At 43.9% G+C, this 24,820-nt stretch overlaps 1 protein-coding gene across 4 annotated transcripts in view; it reads right to left on the bottom strand.

Annotated features, from left to right (window-relative positions):
* SYT16 (synaptotagmin 16) overlaps positions 1-24,820 on the bottom strand; it is a 116,605-nt gene that overhangs the window by 81,305 nt on the left and 10,480 nt on the right. The window lies entirely within an intron of this gene.

The raw sequence follows: 24,820 nt of genomic DNA, 5'->3' as shown, positions 1-24,820 counted from the left end.
AGATCCTTCTTCCAAGTACTTGTCCAACCTCCCATTGAACCCATGTCAACTTTTTGCACCCACTACATCCTTTGGCAGGGATCTCTGCAGACCTAATGCCACTGCGTAAAGATCTCGTTTGGTTTGTTCTGAACCTGGCTCCTGCTCACTCCCTTCGCTAACCCTTAGATCTTGTAAGGCAGTGAACTCCTACCCACCCCACCATTACTGTTCACGTAAATCTGCAGACCTCTGTCAGATTTCCCAAAGTTGTTCTCTTTTCCCAGTTTATGAATCTTAGTCAGTGAGTCATGCCCAGTATCAAAGATAGTCCATACCTTTGACCTGCCTAGCTGCCTATTCTAGACTTTTTCCAGTCTTAATACATCCTTTTAGAAATGAGGGGGGCCAAAACTGCACACAACACTCAAGGTTATGTTTTCTAAGGTAGAAGACTTTGCTTATAAGTGGATTTCAGCTGAAAGATTTTGTATCCTTAACACTTGAAAATATATTTATATAAGAGCAACAAATAACTTCAAATACCTTACAAGTAAAATAGAAGTGTGGAAAGAAAGGGCAGCTTCCATGATTATACCCCAGTTTCGCATGTGGACAGCACAGAAATCATGGGGACAGGCAATTCCTGATCCTCAGAGACAAAAACCACCATATCCAGAGGGCAAGGCAGACGAACTCAGGAGATCAGAGACACAGACTAGACTTGCAGAGATCTCACAGACAGTTACACCTCCAGTCTGGCAACCCCCATACTGCTGAGGGAGAGGAAAGACTTGCAGAAGGGAGACATCAAGTTAAGGCTTGAAGGAAGATAAAAGTCAGTGGGAAACTGTAAATCCCAGAATGTGAAAAGCATCAGAACAGCAGAGCAAGTGAGGCCAGTGGACAAATGCTGTGATGCATTAAAAAAAGCACAGATTAAGTTTAGCAGATCCAACCAGATTGTGACAGTGTCCACAGGTCTAAGGGAAATTAGATATTTAGCCAGAAAACAGTAATAATTTGAAACTACAGTTACCCCACACAGACTGGGAAAATATCTTGACAGGGTGATAAAAACACTGTATTTTTAGACATTATAAATAACTAGTTGAAAACCCATAATAGCTAATCAACAATTCCTAAGTGACACACAGGAATGGCTATTCTTCAACAACCCTGCGGAAGAGAAGAATCCCACATAAAATCTCAGCAATAAACTCTAATTTGAAAATGGAGAACTGCACAAAAATCAATGTAGCAGTAAAAAGAAATAGCTAAAAAGATGGAAGTATTTCCAGGAAACTACATGAAGGTACCATAGTAAGGCATCAGGATACCTATATCCTCAATTAAAAACATTCCAAAAGGACAAAAAAACCCAATTTTTTGTTTGTGGTTGAACAGCATATTAAGAAAGCTGTTGACTGTAAAGAAAAAAAAGGGAAAAAAGGATATCCTTCAGAATGTGAATGTCACGTTCAAAGGAGGAAAAGAAAAAAGAACATGAACTTCTGGCAAGTTAAATGAAGAACTGTAAGAGGGCAGACCAAAAAACAACTGTGGTAAGCAATTTTCTAAAGGCATAAAAATTTAATTACAGTTCTTTTTCAAGTGTTGCAGAAATAGGAAGCCTTCCAGAGAGCTGGTGGGGTCAAAGATTATGGAGGTGTATAAGGTGCACTCACTGATGATAGGCCTACTGCAGGAAAGCCACATTTTGCATCAGTGTTACCTGCAGCGAAGCAGAATGCCCTTATTCAGCTAGTTTCACTCAAAAAAAGAGATCTCAGCAACTCTCCAAACAGTTCTTTGAAAATAGCTCAATGTTCAGTAACAAGGCATATAAAAATCATGAAAAATTATGCAAAATGGTGAATAAAACTGAAAACAATATTGCCACTATAAATCCATGCTGCACCTGCTTTCTTCAGTACAGTGCAACTGCCTAGAACAGGTCGTAATAGAGCCAGACCGAGAAGGGCAGCATGGAGAGTCAGACGTCTAGAATAGCTTCTACTCAGTGAGGAAACTTCACCTCTTCAGCTAGAGAAAGAGGCAATTAGGAGGTTGGGACTGGGGAGGTAATAAGATAGTATGGCGGTGATAAATAAAGAATAACTTGATACTATTCTTTTCTAGAAAAGAACTAGAGGGCACACAATAAAATGCATGGGTATCAGGTATAAAATGCAGTACATAAAAATAATGTTTTATGCAACACCCAAGACTACGGAACTCACTGCTGCAGGAAGCTGCAGAGGCTAGAAGCATACATGGGCTCAAAAAGCAAAGAGATGAATGGAGCATGGGTTCATCATGGGCTATCAAGCATAAATGTCATGCTGAAACCTCTGGCTCAGAAAGTTCCTAAATTGCTGATTGTCAGAAGCTGGAAACACATAGCCAAATTCTCTGTTTCTTAAACTCATTCCCCAAGTACTTGCTGCCAGCAAGTATCAGGGATCCTTGCTTTGATGCAGTTTAGCCTTTCTTCTGGCAGTGCACCATGGATTGCTTTTTTAAAAAAAACTTTTAAAAATATTTTTTAATTTAAAAATACAAATCTAAATACATAAGACAATAAAGGTATAACAGAAGGTAAAAAATAACGCCATGGTTTGCAGCTCTCACTCAGCAGATCAAACAAACAACCTGCTCCAGTAGCTTTATCTGTCAAATGAACCTTTCCGACCATTTGCTTTAAAGCGGAGGGGTAGCAGGCCCAGCAAAAATGATATCTCAAAGCTAGTTCATACTGCTAATCACCTGGCAACTAATAGTGCACTATTCCAGCCCAACCTGTACGTTTTGTGCACACAGGTCAACACCACTCCCCAGGTCCTGCAACTCAGTTGTACAAAAGTATGGTCAATATTGCATAATCCAAATTCTCACCTAAACTAGGGCAAAGTATTAATCTGGAGTCTTACCTTTATTTATGCGTGTTTTACTCAGGTAAGGAGTCATTTCATGCCGAGGAGCACAGGGAAAGGTCACTGCTCTGGTAACAAATCCTTTACCAGGCTACTCCTCCTACAGCCCGGGGTCTCCTCTTCCACAAGGATAAACACTAACAAGCCGTAGTCTCTCTGCCAGGTAACATCACTCTAAAAGTGGCAGAACATCATCCTTCTTTCAGCCTCAGTCACATGCATATAATCAGTGGGATATTCAAGATACACAGATAGTTTCACAGATGGTGTTTGCTCTCTGATGGGAGGTCCTGGGAACCAGCGCTCAGGGCACCAGCACACAACCCAGCTCTGCCCTACCGGCTGCCTCAGATGGGCAAGGGAAGCAGAGAAGCCTTGGCCCATCTGAGGCAGAAACCATCCAAGAACAACCATTACGTTTTGGGGAAGGGAGCCAGAAATACATCCAATTATTTTCTGAATGAAAACCATTTGACCTGGGGAGGAATTCTTCACATCAGTTTAGATTCTCTTGACCTTTCTGGCAATTTTTAAACAGTCGAACAGGCGAAAAAAAGAAATAGGGCGGGGAAATAGAGATGGAAGGAAGAAAGGGGGAGAAAAGGTGAAATAGAAATGGAAAAAAGCAGTAAGAAAGGTCTTCCCTCCCCTAACCAGGTGACAAAACAGTTCAGATTCCAGCTTTGAAAATAAGAATTTTTCCCTGAAATATTAAAGTAAGCTAGGCTGACAGAAAAATAAGTGTTGAATAAAAATGTTTTGACCAGCTTTGCCTGAAACACTCAATTAGTGGTGAGGGGCAGAGTGAAAATAGGGTGAAAAAGAGAGGAGGCCAGCAGAAGGGCAGCACATAAAGCTGACCTGAGAGAGAGAGAAGCTGGCAGCACCCAGGCCAGCAAGCTGCTGACAATCCTGTGTTCAAGCTGACGTGTCTGGTCCTTTCTCAGCCGTTAGGGCTCATGCTCTAATGGTCCAGATGCCCCGCACCATCTTCCCCAGAGAACCCCACCAGACTCACCAGAAGATTCACCCATGGGTCCCTCATGCTCTGCCACATCCCCACCTGCAACATCTGCAGGGACTTCAGGATGCGTAGCTCTACAGATGTGAACTGCTTGTGCTGAAAATGAATCAGGAGGCTGTTTAGGAACCAATCAGCACACAATGACAACCACCAAGCTGGGTTAACGTGACTCCAACCACACTTCATGCACTCAAGTAACTTCTCAAATACAGCCGGTAAGTGAGTCTCCTTCCAGCGCTCAGACTCACATTCTTTTCCTTTCCTATTCTCTCTTTTATTAATATTTTGCTTCTCTCTGGTGCCTCTTTAACTTAATGCTCCATTTGCTGGCTGGCTGACAGGTCTCAAAAAAGCATGTCTTTCTACTGCCAGCGCAATTCTGCTCAATCTTGTATGGAGGCAGTGCATCACCTAAGAAACTTCTTCTCCCTCTCCATTACAGAAAAAGGAAAGAAGTTTGAAAGTGTTTTAACCTGAACAGGAGCTATTTGCATGTAAATGTGGTTTTGCAGGTGCCATGAAAGGTGTGGGGCCCTGTCAGGCAGCAGGGAAAGAATAAAAAGGGGTGTGAGTTTGCTGGACACAAATACCTCCTGTGAAATGATGGACCCACAGCTTGTAGCTTCTTTTCTAGGATGAAGTGTGCTGGAGAGAGTCTCTTCTGTACTAGCTACACATTTATTTTCATTCTCACTAATGCTATCATGGTCAATGTAAAAGAAGAACCTGTTTCTTCTTTTACTCAAACTCCTTCTCAAAATCCCTTGCATGCAAGTCCTACAAATATAGTCAAAGTGGAGTAGATGCAGCTGGATGTAAGCCCAACTGGGAAGTGGTTTCCTTACTGAACTTGATGTGAAAATGAGTTATATAATCAAAGTAGCCCCAGGCAGTAGAGGAAAAGAGCCATAAGACTAAAAAGCACCCAAACATTATCACCAATATATCACTGTATCCCACAAGTTAGGAGAGGCACAACTGGGGTGTTAAAAACTGCTGAGAACAGGGGAGCTGCTAGCACCTCGAGATAAGCAGTAATCTGTCACTAACATTTCAGCTCAACCAGTTCTTCCCAACAGTATTTCTCCTAATAGTTAGCACTGGCTACACATTTAAACAAAAACAAAAACAAAAAACCCCCACTTTTGGCTCCAGAGCCATTACTCCTTGTCATAATTAGGATTATTTGCACCTCTCGGGAAAAAAAACCCTTCAGACAACGGGTACCACAGGCACCTATGTTCTTTTGACAATACTGAAGTGATTTTCTGGGGAAGCTGAAGGCAGAGTCCTGTGGCAGGAGATGCCACAGCACTCCAGGCTCAGGACCCCTCTGAACTCCATGGAGAAGCAACAAAGCCAAATCTACAGCACTCTGAAGTACAGGCAGGTAATATTTTGAGGTAAGCCTCAACATCAAATTGACCAGTTTTATCTCATATTTGAAAATGCAGAGAGAGCAACCAGAATAAAAACCTTGCCTTTCCCTTCCCACGGATTCTGTAAAGCAGACTGCCGTATTAGAGATCTCAGCAACGAGATCAGCAAGTAAACTACAGCTGCCGTTTACTAACACAAACATGCAACCAGTCTTGGAAAATCTGTACCAAGCACAAGTTTTGCAAGTATTTGCTTTTCTACTTTCTACTTAGACATTCCCAGTATGCTAGTATAATTTACCACGACTGTTCTTACAGAAGTGTTACACCCTTTCTAAAATAAAACCAGGCTATGCGACAGATCTAAAACAGTGAAATGCACCAAAGCAATTAGCAGTTCTGCTGCTTTTATGGTTCTGAGTGGAATTCTGATCGAAAGGGGAAAACCGGTTCTGCGGCGAGAAAATACAGTGGCTCTGCATAAGGGCTCCATCTGCCGGCACACCAGGTCTCCCTGCTCCGTTCAATATATAGTAAACTGAAACAAAACCTACACAGCCATCAATTACATTTTTCTTCTTGCAGTCTATGAATTTCAATAAATACACCATCTGTTCATCTTCTGTGTGGGAGTTCAGTCATCTTCTTGGCAGCAATATTATTCTAGAGCAATTACCTGTGTCTTTATCACCTATCATTGTGCTTCATCATCTTTTCATCACGTGTAAAAACCAACCACTTTATTACTACAATTTCTGTAGGCAGCCCGGTCCTGTTCGTTACCATGGAGATGATCTGTCAAAAGAAGTCTACATTTAAAGAAGTAAAAGCTGGAAAAAGGAGGAGAGAAGCACAAAGAGCCTGAAATGAACTTGTTTCTCTAAGTCAGAGTTTAAACACAAAAGACACACCTTAGACAGCAACACGGAGATGCCACTAACAACCGAGTTAGGAATCCATCAACCTGCCAATACAGAGAATGAGTCCATGACTCACAAGCAGTACAATGCGCTCAGAGGTCAGAGCCTCGGCTTTAATCCCCCAGCTGAGTCTCATGATCTGCTCTTAGGAAGGACAATTTCTTATTGCTATAAATCAAAAGATAAAATAGGGGGAGGGAGGAGAGACTGGAAAGGCAGGCAGACAGGCAGCAGCAATTTCCCCCTCCCTGCTGGTCACTAGCAAGACAGCAAATTTTAAATCAGCTGCACTGTAGTTTATGCCCACTCCAGAAGACCTCTTCAAATTCATCTCTTTCTTCCTCAAGTTCACTCTGTTTATGCTTCATTTCCTTTCACCCCTTCCATGGATTCCTGTCTAGCTCTGCTCTTTTGCTCCTTTCTTCACAGTCTGCAGGCAGTTCCCCTTCTTCTTCCATGAAACATATACACACTTGCAGGTGTTTTACATGCATCTTTCCAAATTCCTATATATTTCCAAGGCAGTCACTTATAGATGCTTGCTCCCCCACCCACCCACGTACACCCCTCCTTTCACTTAAAGAAATCCTGTTCTCCTCTTAGAATTGTTTCATCTCCTCCAGCCTTCCAGCTTCCATCCTTCCAAGCCATAATTGCTCTCCTGTTACTGCAGGAAAAATATTAGCAAGGTACAAAGGACTTGCTGATGCTCTGCATTTCTAGGATGCGTCATTAGCAGCCTTGAGCTGAAACACGCCGAGCTGCAAACTGCTTGGGTTCAATTCATCCTTGTATCCCTGGAAGAAATAAGCAATCTCAGAGCTATCCAATTTGTTTAATATCAAGCACACATGCACTGAGTTTTAATGATGTGGGTTGACACACTGACTTGCAAGACTACAAAAAATGACCACTTATGAACAGTAAAGCTAATTTACCATCTTCACAACTACCTTGCACGCAGAATTAACTTCCTCTTGCAAATCAGGAGACCATCTTTAGGAAGGGAGGGTACATTTTCTAAAAGTTCTCTAGACTTTTAAGCACCTTAATCTCTGTCAGTCTACCTGGAGACACAAGCACTCAATTTTCAGACGTGCTGAGTACCCGTATCTTCCATGGATCTCTGCCTGCCAAGTACCTTAAGAAACTGGGTCCAAAGGGCATCAAAATTACATACTGCAAATGAGACAGAAGTCTGGGAATCTGGGGCTAAGCAACTAGTCCAGGATATTAAAAAAGAAGGCACAGTAGCAGAAATAATGCTTAAGTTCAGCAGTGAGAAATTCCAGTGCTCAACTTCTGAAGAAGGAGGGGACATAAAATAGCAGGGGGGATTATGAAACAGCAGTGGGCAGAAGGAAGGGGGAATGACGGAAAAAAAAAAAAGCCCCTCAAGAATACATCAGGGATGTAGTATTATCAGAATTAAAAGCAGAAATGTCATTGATATAAACAAAAGCATCACACATACGGAAAATTCAGCGTCTGCTGAGAAAATAGGAACTAAAAAAATAATCACATTCTGACTTCAAATCTAATCTTCCCAGAAGTTTACTATGGAGAAAAAGTTCTTCCCAGTTGTCCCCTCGGCTGAAGTGCTATTGGGGGGAGACAGAGTTTGATCAGACAATGCAACAGCTTCAGTTGCCGAGGAAATGGCACCCACACACCCTCCTTTATCCAAAAAAATGTGGGCCTCGAGTTTTCCCTCTCTCTTAGATAGCTTACACAGTCAGGCTGTGCCATCAGCTTCCATATGGTGCTTTAACTTCTGCAAGACATCAAGCTAGAGACAGGCCCAGGAAAGACACGTCTCTGCTCTTTAGCAGGACTGGATGCTGCACAGATTGGATGTAGATGGATACGTGCCCAGGCTAAAAAATACCTTCCACTGTCCTGGGCTGACTTAAGCCACCACTTGGTAAGCATGCTGGGGAAACTTGTGCTAAACTCCCTCCATCCAGGCTGAGTGGACGCTAACTCCCTGCACAGCACCTCTGTGCCGAGGAGACTTCCAAAGCAGCTGGTCCCAGCCAGCAGGGTCTGTGCCGCCTCTGCTCGCGGTTCGTGCTAGCAGCCCACCAGGACAGACGCCAGCTCTGCCTGCCTCTTCCAGCCCCCACGGATGGGTCTGCAACGAGAACCTGCTGCGGGGAGAGCCGGCCCCGGCAGGGAAAGCCATCCACCCTGCACTGTGCTGCTGAGGCTGCTCTGCCTGGGGCAGCAACAGCCAGCAACGGGGCACCTCCAACACCTACACAGTCCATCACCGAGACTTGGACAGCGAGATTCTCCTCCGTCACTCCCATTCTCCCAAACCCTCAGCAGCTTTTCAAAAACTGCCATTCCTGCTTATTCTTCAGTTTGAACAGATGTTCCCTGTCCCTGCTGTGTGCTTGCCCAGTGCTGCTGCCTGTCTAGCACTCTTACAAGGCATGCAGGAGAGAGGGCAGGAAGAGCACTATGGGGCTTGAGGTTTGCCCTAGCCTGGCCACCCGCAGCTTGCAAAACATGGGAGGAGAGAGCAGAAAGGCATAGGCAGGCAAGAATAAAAAATGGACTACAGGATAGAGGATTCCTTCTTTACAGAGGAAACCAAATACACGCCAAACCAACGCACACCCTCCACGAAACAGTCAAAGCATCCACAGGGAAGGGGCCTTCCAGCTCTCTTGGTGGGCGGAGGAGGGGGACTGGCAAGTCGCCTCTCTCTCTCCTTCAGAGGGCCCATGTCTACGACTTTCCTAACTGCCCACATAACCTCCCAGCTGTGTGCACAGCCATCACCTTCAGACCTTCAACAGGCTGGGATGGGAGTGGAGACAGTCGGGGACTGCTGCTTTCAGGTAACACCTGCAACCCTGTCTCCTCGCAGACGTGCATTCTCACCCCTCGCAATGACAAGTAACACGTGGACTCAGCACGGCCGTTCAGGAGCTGGCAGGGCTGCCATCCGGCAAGCCAAGAAGGTGGCAAGCAAAGGCCAAACACAGTGGGAAGTGATAATGCACCACAGGCCAAAGGCTCATACTAGCACCATCTCACCATTGCCCATAGTCTGACTACCTAAATTGTGCTTCAAACTGTCACAAATTATTCCAACAGGTGATCCAGCATCACCCCTCTTCAGACCACAGCCTGAGGAGGGCAAAGCGAAAGGCACAGAAAGAGGAGCATCACTAAAGAGGGAGAAAGATATATTTAATCACTCAACAAAAGGCACCACCAGCTCTTTTTTTGGAACTGCTTTTTGGCCAAATAACCAAGCAAGAGACAATCTTGTATCTCTCATGGTTTTGCAGGGGTAACAAGTCAGCACAGCTAATCCAGTCACCCTGTCTGCAAGAGCAATGCAGAAACCCAGAGCACGCGCAGCAGCGCACACAGACCTCCGAGAAACACGCAGCCAGGAAGCCACAGCTCCTCGGAGGCACCAAGCAGGCAGCCCTGCTCCGTGCTGACAGGCCCTCTTCGTTTATTTGGAATTCGGTGATGGCCGAACGGGTACACTTTAACAAACACAGTTTTGATAAATTGATGCTTGCATTACATTAGCACTTTAAAGCTGTCAACCAAGATTGTGCCACCGCAGTTCAATGCACTATAGAGACACTCTGTAAAACAGCCTGTGTCCTATAGGCACAAGAGAGAAGGGGTGAAACACATGCACAGAGAGGTGAAACAACTCGCCCCAGATCATACATCACATTAGTGGAAGGGACAGAAACAGGACCTAATCCCCCAAATGCCAATCTAGGGCATTAGGTTAATGAAGAAGCATCATTAACACCTTTCACTCTCTCCTGTAAACTTTGTGATGCTTATATTACCATACATAAAGCAATCCGTATTTCTGTGATCAAAGCAGTGTTAATTATTTCAGCTCACAGCATGTTTCTATCCTCAGTTCAGCAGTAGCCTTGGCTTGTTCTGTAAAAGCTTAACAATAAAAATATTCCTGGCTTCACCCTAGGGCAGCAGTTTACTGGCAGCACTAGATAAGCGTGCAGTCAGCACCACCCACACCAGTCTGCCTGGCAGAGGAGCTGGGTTGGACTGGATTCAAAGGCAACTCGTGGCTTGGGAGACAGCAAAACAGAAATCATCGATTCTGACAACAGGCACGGGAAAAAATGGGAGCTTCCTCAGAGCTTTGGGGGAAAAAATTGAAAGATCTTAGAAGAACACACCCTCATTGCTCTCATGTCATTTTAGGAATGCACACTTTTTTTTCCATATATATTATTGACTTACTGGTTGTTCCACAGGCTTTTTATGGCTTTTTCATTAAACAGCAATTAAAGCAAGCAGCCAAAGTGAAACCAGACCTGTGTGGTGATAAGATAGAAAGCCTTGAGAAAACAGTTTTTCCTTCCCCAGTGTAGGTACAAGGAAGACAGAAAGAGGCACTAGATCTATGTGATGATATTTTACCTTGTGCCTGCAGGTAGCAGGATGCAATCATGGTACCAGTTCTTGAAAATATCATTGGCAATTCCCTTCAGGTGATTTCCTGCCCTTGTTACTTACAAATAGGCCAAGGACAGAGTAAAACCTTATGCTGCCATTTACTAGTACTGATATACAATGCCAGCAGAGTACTCTAGGGACATCCTGCTCTGGACCCCTCACATAAAGGCAAGCGCATAACATCTGACTTTCAGCTAAACAGACCAGCAAACCTCCTGCATACTTCTTCTGCATTACAGTCATATGGGCTCCTCCTCCATCAATCGGATCTGGCATCCTTGATCTCTCAGTTGCCGTTTTTTCTTCTACTTTAAAATCCAAAAACGAAGTTGAATTTCTCAGACTGTGGGTTGCAAGTCTTGAGGAAGTTCAGACTATTTATCCTCTCCGGGGAACTGTACTGCTAGTCACTGCCAGCAATGAAAGGCAGTTAGCATTTTCCTGACTAATATAAAAATAATATATAAATACTTGCAGCAAGAACTCTTACAGTTGCTTCTCATTTTCCAGCCCTGGAGGAACTAAACTCTCCCATATGAAAAGAGGGCAGGAAGTGAAAGGACTGCACAAGAACAAATGAGCCCCAAGATAACCATGCTTGCAAAAAGTTTGGGAAACTCTTGTGTAAAGTGAACACAATGGTCTTAGGGCAGTAATGGGAACAAAACGCCCTTCTTAGCAGAAGGCTTCAGCTGCAGCACTGCTCTAACAAGGTACCCCTGGTCTGACATGGGACAGTCTCTGCAGAAGGGGATAAGGAGACTGGCTTGCTGTCTGTCTGTTTTGTATGTTGCATTGCATTAGATGATGCAGCAGAGATCTCAGCTGGCTTCAGGCTAACTCACACAATTACTGGAGACAGTCTGGCCATGGCAGGACTTGCAGACTAGTCCTGCCAAGGACTAGTTAGCAGGATAGATGCAGAAAAGGCTGTAAGCTTCTCTGGGACCAAGCCCGTTTACCTTAGAGAGTCCTGAACACCTATGGTGTGCTTACGACCAAGGGACACCAGTTCCACGTTCAGCTGACACCGCTGGGTTGCACATTCCTTCTCCTCTGATGAGCTGAAATTTTATGTTGGGGTATCCCCTGCAGTTGCCATTGCATTCATGAGCATGGAGCTGCAAGCATTCCTCTGCAAGGCATGAGTAGCAATCCTTCTTTTCTCTGCACCACTCCACAATGCATCTAGTGTCTGGTAGCAAACTGGTGGGGGGCGATTGGACCAATTTAAATGTCCAGGAAAAAATACAAAAAAGAAAGGTCATGGAAGACATGACATACAAGCAGAGGATAAACAAAGGAGGACCATTTTGGCTGAAGAGCAGAAGGTTAGAGGAAAGGAAGAAAACAAAAAAAAACTGCTACAAATCAAAAGGGAATTAATCTGTTCCTCATATCCATTAGGTACAGAGCTTAAACTGCAGCAAGAAAATCTGTTAGGCGTGATTTAGATGCAGTTCTTCTAGACATGGGGCAAGGCAATGGACCTGCGGTCCTTTCTAGCTTTATTTTTTTACAAATATCTGTGCTGGGGTAACTCCTCAAAACCCAGGGGTCAAGAAACCCTGTTGTTGGTAAGTATACAAAGCTAGTCAAAATAGAATTTGGCTCCCATTTCATGAAAGCTAGAACATATACACACAAAACAACAAAGTCTCCATTTAGCCTCAGGTCCCAAACAGAACAAAAAAGACAGAGTAAAAAATAACCAAAGCCAAACAGTGAAAATGAAAACAGTTCTACAAAAGCAAAGTCAGTATTACAATTCATTATGCAGAGAAACACAGACTCTATTAAATTTATTGCCTGTTTTCAGGACTTGGGAAGAGTCTCTTCATTTCCTGTACCTCTTGAGTATTTAGTATGTCCTTATGCTATGAGTTAAGTCTTCCAGAGTCTTTTTAATGTCATGTTCTAAGCGTTTCTGCATTGTAAATCATCGATTTTTATCTCCTTCTTCCAATCAATGCAAAGATATTTATGCTGAACACATAAAAGCTCTTGACACTATAGAAAAACCAATTACACTCTGCAAGACGTTTGCTTTCGGTAGTTGACATCATGGAATTATCCATTACACTTTGCACATGCCTGCCATTTACAGGAAAGCAGTGTGACCTTGCCTGCTTGAAGTCTGCATCCATGCAACTTTGCGAAGCAACGTCGCGGGAACCTGCAGCAAAGATAACCGTGTCTGGCGCGGGGTGCACCTGAGCAGCAACTCGTGAGAGCTGGGAGTGTTTTGGGGAAGCAGCCCTCTGGGTCTGTCCTGCTCCTGAGCTCCTCCCAAGCACTGCCTGCCGTCGGAGCTGGGATGCCGGCTAGATGGCTCTTTGCTCTCACCGCTGCAGTTATTCTTCTCCTCACAGCCTCTAGAGAAGACTGGAAAACTCCAATTCATTATCTCTCCTTGTTCGCCAGGGCTTCAAGGATGGGCCCTGCATGCACCCTCAGCCAGTGGGTCAGCCTCATCCTTCCATCTCTTCCCGCACCTATATGATGGGCTAGCACAGCCTATATTTTAACTCCAGGGCAGGCATAAACTAAAGTACCATACGAACTCCTGTCATTGTAATTATCTAGAGCACACAGTGATCCCTTCTGGCTTGGCCATCCAAGTTTCCTTCTCTTGGATGATGTTTGGACCCAAGTCCGTTCTGGACGCAATCAGCATACAAGGGACGAAAGTAGAGAGCACGCTCGGATGGCTCCCCCCACTCCATGCTACTGGCAGCACAGGTCAGAGGATGAGCCAGGAACCAGCCCTTCTGTCTTGGCAAAACTGCAACACACTTGTCAAGCCTCTGAGTGGTTTCTGTCATACTCGCCCACCAGCCCTGTCTTGCACTTTCTTCTTGTAGCAGCAGCAATTCACACCTTCCTAGCAAAGCACTGTGGCTTGTTTCCCATCTCAGCACCCAAACAACATCCAGGATTGTGGGTGCTGGAAGCAAGACGAGGCTGTGCTCCCTGGAGAGGACTCACCCTCAAAGGACCCCCTTGGAGGGGCAGCCTCCCCAGCACGCTCTGGCTCTCGCATGTCACCAGCTTAGCAACAAAGATTTTCTGCTGCGACATGACTGACACATGGATGTGCCCTGGCTGTCACGTGACTCGATGCTTGTTTTTTCACGTATTAGGTAGAAAAATGTTTCATCCAGCGTTAAAACAGGCAGCAGTACTCGAGGGAGAGCATATTGAACACGAACACAGAGGAGACGGCGTACCTTCCCTAGCACTGCCGATGGGCTTATCCTTCTAATCTCTGGTGATTGTTCACATTTTATCTGAAGTGGCCACACGCCTGCAGCCCCAGCAGGTGTGGAACAGCCTTTGCTAGTAGCTAACACAGAATTGCATTTCGTTTTTAAAAACTTGGTCAGATCTTTTTCCACTGTAAAAGACTAATTTCACTGAAGTCAGGGAGCTGTGATGATTGCATCCGATACAGCCCTGCGAGTCATAAACACACCTTTAACAGAGAGAGAATATTAAAAATCCAGTGGTCATCTCTCTCTCTGCTGGTTGCAACTACAAAAGCAGTAACACTAGTTACTAACTAAGCATTAGAGCCCAGATTCATCCTACTTAATTCTCCAAGGTCCCAGCAGACCCAGCTGAGAGAGGCGGAGGAATCTCTCATTAGCAGAACAATTCCCTTTTTGTGTATCCAGTGGATACAAGTTCCAAGCACTGCAGCAGAGATTTATTCATTCACAGCCAAACTGTTCAAACTGAAATGATTTTTAAGTTCCTGAACTTTTCAGAGGGAGCTGGTGGGTTTGGTGGGTTTTTTTATTTGTGTTTTTTTTTGTTTGTTTGTTTGTTTGTTTTTTGTCAAAACAATTTTGGCCAGCATAAAATTCACCAAAGCCTGTTAAAGAATTCAGCCAAGTTCGCTGCCTGGTGGCAGATCTGCCCCCATTAATGGGAGATCAAATCACTTGGGGAAAAAATTGCAACCCCCAGCTCGACTGTTGTTAAAAAATGACAACTTGATTTCGACTCTCAAATTGCAGGAAAAAAATGACTTTTTTCCTCTGTTATTCATCAGTTTCTGAATACCTGGAACATCAGGCAGTCTGGGAATGATGTGAGAATGCCAAGCAGATACTAAGAGGAGCAGTGGGAATAGAGAAAAGGTCCACTTCTTTAAAAGCACTGACAGAAAGGCATGCACAACAGAAAGCTGAAGACAAGAACTTGCAGCAGATCAGTTCAATGGTGTTAAGCACTTTTGCTATCTCTCTTCCTCAAAGATCAAAGCAGTCTTAAAAAATAAGAGTATAAAATTAAGCTGATTTCATACCCTTTAGTCTAAATCAAATAAAATAGCACATGTGGCTTAATTTTAAACTACAGAGAAATAACAACCTTCATTCACAAGGGGAATGCATAGAATGATGCCAAATCCTTGTATGTTAATCCACTTTAAAGTCACACCTTAGTTAATCAGAAAACGCACATGGAAATTAATTGGTACAAACATAAATTGTGATCTCTATGCAATATCTATGCAGTATTCATCACACAATAATCAATCAGATTCAAAAAGACTCTTCCTGATCTGTCTTATACTTGATCACACCATATTTCAGTACATGAAGAACGGGGCAGTCTGACAGCCAGCTTGATAAGTCATCTGGCCTACTGAACAAACAGTGCCACCGCCAGCCCCAAAAAACCCTCTGCACTTTCCAGGGGAGAAATCAGACAGATACATCTCTGTTTTAATGCAATACTTGCCCCTGACTTCATACTCAGGCAGACCTGGAATTTGAAAGATGTAAATTTAATGGGGAAAGTCCACCGGGCTCAGAGAAGGCAATGGACATCAACTCAGGAAAGGAAAATAAAAGAAGGCAGTGAGTTTGCAATGGTCTAGAAAAGACTATCAAACAAAAAAGCAACCATGCTGTTTGAGAGGGGTATGTTGACAAGAACCTAGCATAGATACCCAACTAGCTGAGACTGTAGGAGGCTCTTGGCCCTACAGAGCTCCACGCTGCTGCAGTCAGGCTGCTTCCAGTGTCCAGGCCAGCTCATACAAGAATTTGCTCTAAAAGTATAAGCAAAGGTACCTTCATAGCAGCCTCTGCAGCACAAAGCACATCCTTGGTACTGCTGTGCAGTTCAATTGGCAGCCTGCAGCCAGCCAGCCTGCAGGACGTATCCTTCCCAACGACTGTATTTTCCCTAGCAGAGATAGGGCGGGATACAGAGCCCTGGGAATTGAGTGTCTTCTCCAGTGCTCCACAGGGCCAGGAGCTGAGGGCCTGGGCCACATTACATAGGTGGCCGGAGGCATGTCCTCTGCACTGGCTCCTCCAGTTCTTTGCTCTGCATGGCCATTTGGAGGGCTGAGGAACAGGAGAGGCCTTTTAAGAGTCTGTGATCCCTCCACTGTAACAGCATCCTTTTGCAACAAGATGTTGCCTCCAGCGTTAGACCACTAGCAGCTTCCAAAGGCAGGAGCGAGGACTAAAAGGTAGAGATGCAACAAGACAAATAGGTAATAGATAAATAGAGAATAGGTAATCAAGATAAATAAGATATGACAGAAGTGTGGCATTTACAGCTCTCATATAGCTAATTTTTTTTTAATGAAAACTGAAGAAAATAAAGAAACTGTATACAACAGAGGGATCAAACTGTACTTTTTAATTCTGGAAGTATGTATAAGCAATTTCCCTTCACTTGGATTTAAATAAGAGATCATGCTGTTTCTTATTTCTCAGCCCAGTCATGTAAAGTCCTGTTTCTGTGATCCACAGCTTTTTCCATCTTCACTTCCAGTTTGCACAGATGGACAGGCTACAGTGTACTTAGAAAACAAACACTTATTTCAAAAGTATCAAAGAGAATTAGAACTGCTTTGCACAGAGACACATGCTGTGTAATTTGCACAACACAAGGCAGTAGCTGCATTTCATGCTATTAACGGAAGAAAGTCCTTAAGCAAAACAAAAAATGTGTAGTCGAAGAAAGTCAGTTGTTTAAGGCTGAGTTCACACACAGGGATTTTTGCATGGACCCACAGCAACTTTTTGGGACGATTCTCTTTTTCTTGCTGTGAAAAGAAGTCAATTTTAATTTGAAAGAAGCACTGCTACTGTGAAAATTAACAGAAACCCATCATCTGGTGACTTTCAGAGCTATGTTGGTAGCACGCTCATTTCTCAAGCGCCTGCTTGTTGGATTTCGGTACTGGGATTTCAGCACCTACTACTGACTGCCTGGAAGGTGTAGGAAGCCCTCACTCTCTGCGTGTCCCCAGCACGTGCAGTTGTGTGAGCAGCGAGCATGTGCTGCAGAAGTGTGCGACACTTCCTCTGACCAAGTGAAAGGCAGCTTATGGCATCTCAAGAAGGACAGTTGACACCTAAAGCCACAAGCCTTGCTGATGGCTATAAGCAAGCAGGCACTACTGGACCACAGCACGCCTGTTACCTGCTTCAGGACTACCAGGGCAAGGGGGACACGTGTGCCACGCATGCCTCCAGAAACATCCTTCAAGATGACTGTGTGCCCGCACACACAGCCCCCATCCAAAGAGAACTGGAGGCATTTGAGTGCAGTTCCCTCACTTGAACTTACAGCAAGCAAACGCTGAGCAGATGACAGGCTCCACAAGCCGAGCGTGGTGAGAGACCTGGATTTCAGTTCACTTTGCAGAGAAACGTAAGGTCACAGGCTGGAGCTGCAAATTCTCACATAAAGCAAAAATCCATGTCAAATGCTCATTAGGTCATCGCCTGCCACACACACAAACCGTATATTGGATAGTAAGGAGCTATCTAGGTTGTGGCCAAATAACCTTAAGAGCAGCTTGACATACTGAATCAACACCATGTCATTTTGAATGCAGCCTTGTGATATTATCTGTAGACATGTGTGCCTGGCACATCCGAGCTCCCACGTAAAATTAATTCTAAACCTTTGTGCACACAGAAATTTCACTTTAAGCTCTGCTCTGTTGACAGTATGATTTATCAATTTCTCTCTTCTACACAAGGAAAACAGACAGCTCCCCCAGACAAAGGATGTGCTACATCTGACTGTCCTAGAGCAGGAGGAAAGCAACGCGGAAACAAATAGTTATTTTGTAGACTCTGCTAGACTGAGTTTAGGTTTGTTTGCTTAAACCACACATGAATATCCTACAAGTGTTTTTAAGGAATTATATCCTCTTTAAAACTGGAACAGCCAGTTTAATGTTCCAAGTGCTTCTAAAAAAGAGGGACAAATGCTCTTGGCACAGCAATTTTCATTAATCAAAACTTTCTGCAAAGTAACAGAACATTAGGTCATTCTAAATTATTTTTACCTATTTCGAATGATCATCCTAAAGGGTTAGATGGTTCTGAAAAAAACCCAGAGCTCCCCATACGGCAAGGATGTTGCACTGCCCTCTAGAGTCTTTGCTAATTTATCATTCCAGCATCTAGATGCAGAGATTCTTACAAAACTGGCTCTAAAGACATTGCAGAGGGGAGCACTGTTGACCAGCTATGAAGCAGAGCAAATAATTAAGATGAGAGTTCAAATTCAGACTCCTCAAGTGGTCCTCAGTATTACTTTTGGCAATATTTTCCCCCCTATTTAAGAGGGCGTCTCCATAAAATACAGTGTAACATAATTTACAAAGGAGTTTCAACATGATTCTTTAGATCCTACAGAAATAAAAGCGCTAACAAGGTAAAAACATATTTTATATTTTTTCTTACTTGCTCCCTTCACAATATATGCCTGCGAGGAAAGCAGAAACTAAGGGTAAAAGACATGAAATTACTTCTGTGACCCGGACTAGAGGCTCAGAAGCTGCCCACAGCCACTCCTGCAAATCAGATCACAGCAGGGAGGATCTAACCTGCTCCTCCCGAGACAGGTAATTGCTGCAATCGGATCTGTTATGTTCGAATTCTGCACACTGCTGAGCAAGACCCCAAGCTGCAGAAAGATGAATATTACTCCCAGTAGAGCTTTAAGTGAGTTTCAGTTCCCTTCACTCAAATTCATAGATGAAAGATTCCCCAACACAGCCCTACCATATGTATCCTTTTGTAGGGCTCCAACCACCAGTCTTTTTCCCAACATAAGCTAACAGGAGAAAGACAAAACATACATTAACCATATCAAATATCTTCCACTGATACCACATCCTAACAGCCATGAACCCGCCCAGATTCCCACTGCCCTCGGGGCAGGGAGTGGTCTGGCTACTCTGTCCTTCTGCATTGGAACTGACCGAGCACCCTCAACACATCGCTTTATGCTTCTCACTTCATGCCTGTTAGTTATGCTCATATACTGTCCCAACAGCTAAAGTCTGCCTTGCTGGTTTGGAATACACAAATATATCATCTGTACTTGAACAGTACTCGAAGGCTGTGGCTGACTGCAGAAGTCCCTGATAAACTCCCCATAAGAGCTAGCCTACATCCTAAAACTCACTTGGAGCCTCAGGAAGGAACAAAATGAAGATGAAATAAGGAAAGAACACATTTTGTTTGAATCCCCTTGTCTATATCAAACTGCACAAATGCTGTGGGAGACAACTTCAGACATATAATAGACATACATGCCTGAACATACAAAGTACTCTTGAAAGGATGGAGCAACGTGGCTGATCAGTCTCCACCTGTCAGCTGGCCCAGTTCTTCTCACCAACACAGCAATAACAGTGAGTTAGGCTCCAAGACAGAAAAAGGTCTCAGCCTCATGAGTCCTTCAGATGGGGAGGAGGGAGCAGGAGGAAGAAACTCTGCAAAAAGCATGAAAGACTGCCCAACTGCTGAAAGACATGCTACAAAGCGACAAAAACAGGACTTTCAGGACCCTTCTCAAATACCTTGCAGTTTATACGAAGCCATGGGAAACCACACTTGGCCAAATAGACAGACCTGACACTGTCCACACTAACTGCTGGGCAGCAGCAAGAACATCAGGGGCTGCATTTTGTGGGTGCCAGGTCTAAGCACAGAGGACAGGGGCACAGCACATAGCCTTTCAGAAAGAGTTTCTCTGACTATAAGCTAGAGTCGGATGGAGGACTGAGGTCTCCAGCAGATATCGTGATCCCTTAGTCTCCATCACACATCACAAAACATTGAAGGGGTTGTTTTTTCAGCTTGTTCCCTGAAGCTTGCCTGCTTCCCAAATCTCCACATCAGCTCTGCTTTACCCTATCCCATGAGGCTTGAGCTTGCTTTTGGGCTCCTGGCCTGGCCATGGACACGCTGAATTTTGTCCTTTCCAAAAGCAGCTCCTTGGAGCTGGTGCCCTCTGAGATGAGGAACTCCAGACACGCAGCTGCCATGCAAGTGTGACCACAAGGGTGAGCCTCAGTACAAACTTAAGACACCAAAACCCAGTCATCTACAGGTGGGTGTGCACCAGGCATCCAAACTCCTGTTAGAGCCAGTGGATATCCCCTCAGCACTGCCTGTGGAGCTTAGAGTGCCACTCAGCTGAGCAAATCGCGATGTGTCTACTACAAAGCGAGCTGAATCACTCTCCAAGTTTCATGGACTCTACCGCCTAGATCTCCATTAACTGTAATGGGAGCTTAGACACCTACCACTTCGTTCTGCCTCAATCTCACGCTGAGTCTCACCTTTGCTCTCAGATCCATCCCAATGACACCAATGTTCTTCGGGAAGCTACGCACCTTGCTTAAAATTTTACATATGCTAAATTAGTGTAATTAAACTAGTGTAAGTTTTATGTCTGGACGTGACTTAAATATACATCCTATGTTTGCTGCTTTCTTAAAAAAAAAAAAAAGAAGTATTTTACCAAAATGTATATTCCCTTTGCTAATTCTGTAGCGTCCCCTTAATGTTTCATTACTACTTACGTAATGTTTTTAGCAACTACTGAACACTATCGCGAACACTGAGATACTGTTATCTCCATCCAAGACAAAGCTGGAAAGCTTTTAAGTTGCCTAAATGTACATCACATTGAATCACACTCAATTAACCTAATCAAGTATTTCTCTAATGAAAACATACTTCTCTGTGCTGGCAGTTTCTGACTCAACCACAATTCATTCAACGTTAAGGGAAAACCATTAGAAAAACCATCTGTTCTCTTTAAATAGAGAAGCTATTTTTACCTTCATGATGAGCCCAAGTAATTATAAAACAAGCAGAGCAGGTTTCAAAACGAAAAAGAAAGCGAGAGGGTGAGAGAGTTGCTACCTTGCGATCATCACATTACAAACGTGTTACTAAGCATGTGTGTTTTAGGGCTTACACTCCTCACCCTGCTATGCCTCACATAACCCAGCATCATCGCATTAGCTGAAGCTGTACAGCGTATGCTACAGGGAGGCATACAGGTTAGAGCACAAGAGAAGAGTTTCACTAAATGAATCTTTACATATTAGAACTGAATATCCCAAAGTTAAAGGTATCAAAATGGTTGATTCTCAAAGGAAATCAGGGGCAAGAGTCCCACTCATTTCCTATGTTAGGTGCCAAATTCAAAACTACAGTCCTCAAAATTGTCAGTCAGTTGGCACCTAACCCTAGGCAATCCAACACTTTCTGCGTTAACGTTCCCCAAGCACTTCCTTGCTCAACAGAAGCCTCGTCAGCGCTAACCACATCAGCAGCACTCTCTCATTCGTAATCCTTCCTGTAACCCACAATGCAGAAATATTTGCCCACATTTCCTGATGAGCTTATTTATTACCAAAGAGATTAAGCATTGCACAAGACAAGCAAGCTCAAAGCACCTTCTCTCCAGCAGTTTAGTAGCTAAAGCTACAAGCCGGGACAGCCCTGACCTGAAGGTCCTTGGTTTGCCTAGAAGGTGCTGAAGCCCCAACATCACATTCCCTCAGCCTATCGGGGTTTCCTGGAGGAGAAGAGCTCTCAGTATGTGCCACTGAAACTATTCCATTTAAATGCTCGGTGGGCCAGAAAGACAAATGCCAAAGGAGCACAACTCCATAGCACAACAGTTAGAGGGCTTACCTGACACAAGGCAATCCCAACCCCTAGCTCGTGCTCCAGGGGCTGCTGATGTGAACCTCTGAGAACCTCAGCAAAGGCTCAGGAGCCTGCAATGCTGCTCCTTTCAGTCTCAGAGAGGGGCACATCTCCAGGCTATTCTGCTCAGCATTTCATATTGAGTGCGTTAAACTGACTGCTGGCTGTAGGGTATCCCACAGAGACACCTGACTGACCATAAGAGCTATGGGGCTATTCTGTTTATAGTCTGAAAAGAGTTCATCAAGGATCTCGTTGCAGTGCCTGGGAGAGAAATATTCCTCCAATGTCTCCAACTTGTGAGTGAGCACGTCAAGTACCACTCTTAATTTTCCATTGCTCCCACTCTGGAACCATCTAATCATGGATTTAATGCTCCAAATGAACTCGAGAGATCCCAGACCGCCTATGACTCATATACTGGTTTCAGCAAGGGACACTCATAAATGTTGCTCAGTGACTTCAGGCAGGCAAGGGCTGCTATACAACACCATATGAGCAAGTGTTCCTTCTCCCTCCCAAGGGGCCAACTCTACATGACTCTTCTTTCCCTGGTCTAAAGGGAGAACAAAACAGAAAACAAGGTAACAGCAGAAGCTCGGATTGCATCCCTCTGCCAGATGGGAGAGGGAGAGAGTTCAGAAGAAAATAACTGAATGAGGAAGAGGAAAGAAAGCAAGAGGAAAGTAAATGGGGATAAGAAGAATAGTTCTGGAGGTCTGTCCATGCACCTTCAGCAAGGCAAAAACGCCTTCATGTCCTGCGCCCCTCTTACTGAAGAAGCACTAAAACAAGTGTGCTGGCGAGGACATTTCTCTCCTGTGAGACTGCCTATTAGGAGACCTTTAATCCACTCCTTTTCCCCAAAAAGGAGGACCTGCAGCTCTGTTACCAGAGCAACTACGAGATTTTAGTTATTTGGTGTTTTTCTTAAAACTATAGCTCTAGGAACCCTATAATTACAAAAGGGAAACTCAACTTTGTTTTATATTTTGTTTCTGGTTCTCAGGTTTGCAGAAGAAATATGGGAAAAATCTGAGAGTCGGAGGTATGTATACTAAAGACCCAGGAGTCACTGAAAATGGTTTATTTATTTATTTTTTTAAAGTCTTTTGAAATTCTGCATTACAGGTTTGGGAGGCCTGGTTCATGGATTTTGAGCAGGTAGCAACACTGTCACCCTGACCTCCTCACAGGGCCTAGACAGTACCATTCAGACACACCAAAGTGAATATAGATTTTCAGAAAGCACATCAGTCCCAGGGAACAGCATGTCTCCTTGCTGCCTTCTCTGCCTCTTCTGATCGTCACAGCAGGTACTACAGCAAGACCCAGTGATAAAGGGGAAATTCATGAACATCATCAAATTAGGACACATTGAGTTGTATCAGTATAGTTAGTGCATCCAACAATTTGAGGACTCCTTCCTCAGGTTAGCACTTTCCACTTGGATTTACCAAATTACTAAGTTAGTTGTAACTCCTATGTGATTTTGGAGCATTTCAGACTGGGTCATGTGGCCAGCCAGAGAGCTCCTGGGTAAGCAAAGCTGGGACGCAGCTGCAAGTTTGCTGCCAGCATTGGCAAATATAGTATATGATATCAATGAGAATTTCATGAGGTACAAACAGTCACTGAGCAGCAGGATCTCAGAGAAATCACTATCTTCCCACTCATGAACTGTCCCTTACTATGGCTCTCCATGACATTAGATGTGCGTCACATGGCTCTCACTCTCATGAAAATGTTGGCATGTGGCTCTTGGTGTCAGGGAGGTTGACCAGCCTAGATATACAGCATCACAAACAGCACAAAACAGAGAAAAGCCTGCAAACTGTCAAATCCCTCATCAGGGACTGCCCTTAAAAAATATAGCAGAACTTTCCAATATGAATCCTGGCAATAGCATTATAACTTAATTTGATTATAGGCTGTCTTCTGACTTCAATATCATGAAATGTACTCTACTTACAGTGAAAAGTCTGTAATGCATCATGTACAACCATATAAAATCCAAATGAAGGGGGGAAACACTTATTTATTCTATACATAAATGCAGGTAACAAATCGAGTACTGAAAGCTGCAGAACAAAAAAAGCAAAGAGCTGCTGCAAAATGCTGTGAGCATTTTGTGTATCTCATCTAACAGGGTTTCCGTGAAACCATAACAAACATTTATCTTGAAGTACAACAACGGAACCCCCAGACTCATTCCACAGCAAGGCTCCCTGCACAGTTCTGTTACCCACAGGATGACGGACAAATACAATCGTAGGGTCAAAGGTATAGAACTTTTAAAGCCATTTTTGCAACTGGAAAATAAAGTAACTTGCAACTGCACCCTAGCTTCATGGAGCATATACATTTATTTAAAAGACTGTTTAATGCAGCTGTTGTAACTTCACCAACTAAAAGGTAAGTCTTTATTGAACAATAATACGTACTTTACCTAAACATGTAAATCCTGAAGCAAATGATGAAGTGAGACATGCAGCTGTTACAACAAATACCTTTCTAGTCCTTGTGCCTATGAAAAAAAATGCCCTCTTCCCTTTCACCGGCTCCTCTGAAAAGCAATTCACAGGACTTCAACTGCTGCAAAACAAGAAACAGGACAAAAATCTCCCACACATTAAACATTTTGTGCATGCGGAACAAGAAAGACAACAAAAACCTCCTACACATTAAACATCTTGTGCATGATTTTTATGGTGATTGCATTACACTCTGGTGTTGACTCAAGGTTTTTGAGCACAAAGCATAACCATAACATGTTTTGCAAAACAGACTTCAAAAAACAAAGCTTCTCAGGTATATTCTTCAACAAAAGTTTTTGATAGAAAATGCTGACTCCAAAGATCCACTAGGAAACAAAAAAAGAGGATAAAATGATCAGCTGTAGTCAGTGTTTCAAGCCCCACTGCCACTGTCCAATAAAAAGTTTAGGCTCATTTTATACAGTACAAAAGGAGCCGGAATTTAAATCTCAGTGCGTAACTTCCTTATGCACTGCAAAGTACACTTCATCTAAACACATCATGCACAGTCATCAATTTACACCAACGGCTAAGAGCAACTGCACGCAGGTCACTTAACTCTCAAGAGA

The sequence above is a fragment of the Dromaius novaehollandiae genome, chromosome 5 (genome assembly GCF_036370855.1).
Source record: "Dromaius novaehollandiae isolate bDroNov1 chromosome 5, bDroNov1.hap1, whole genome shotgun sequence".
NCBI classification, from domain to species: domain Eukaryota; kingdom Metazoa; phylum Chordata; class Aves; order Casuariiformes; family Dromaiidae; genus Dromaius; species Dromaius novaehollandiae.
Note: the sequence above shows the minus strand (reverse complement) of the source record. Positions and strands in the feature narration are given on the sequence as shown.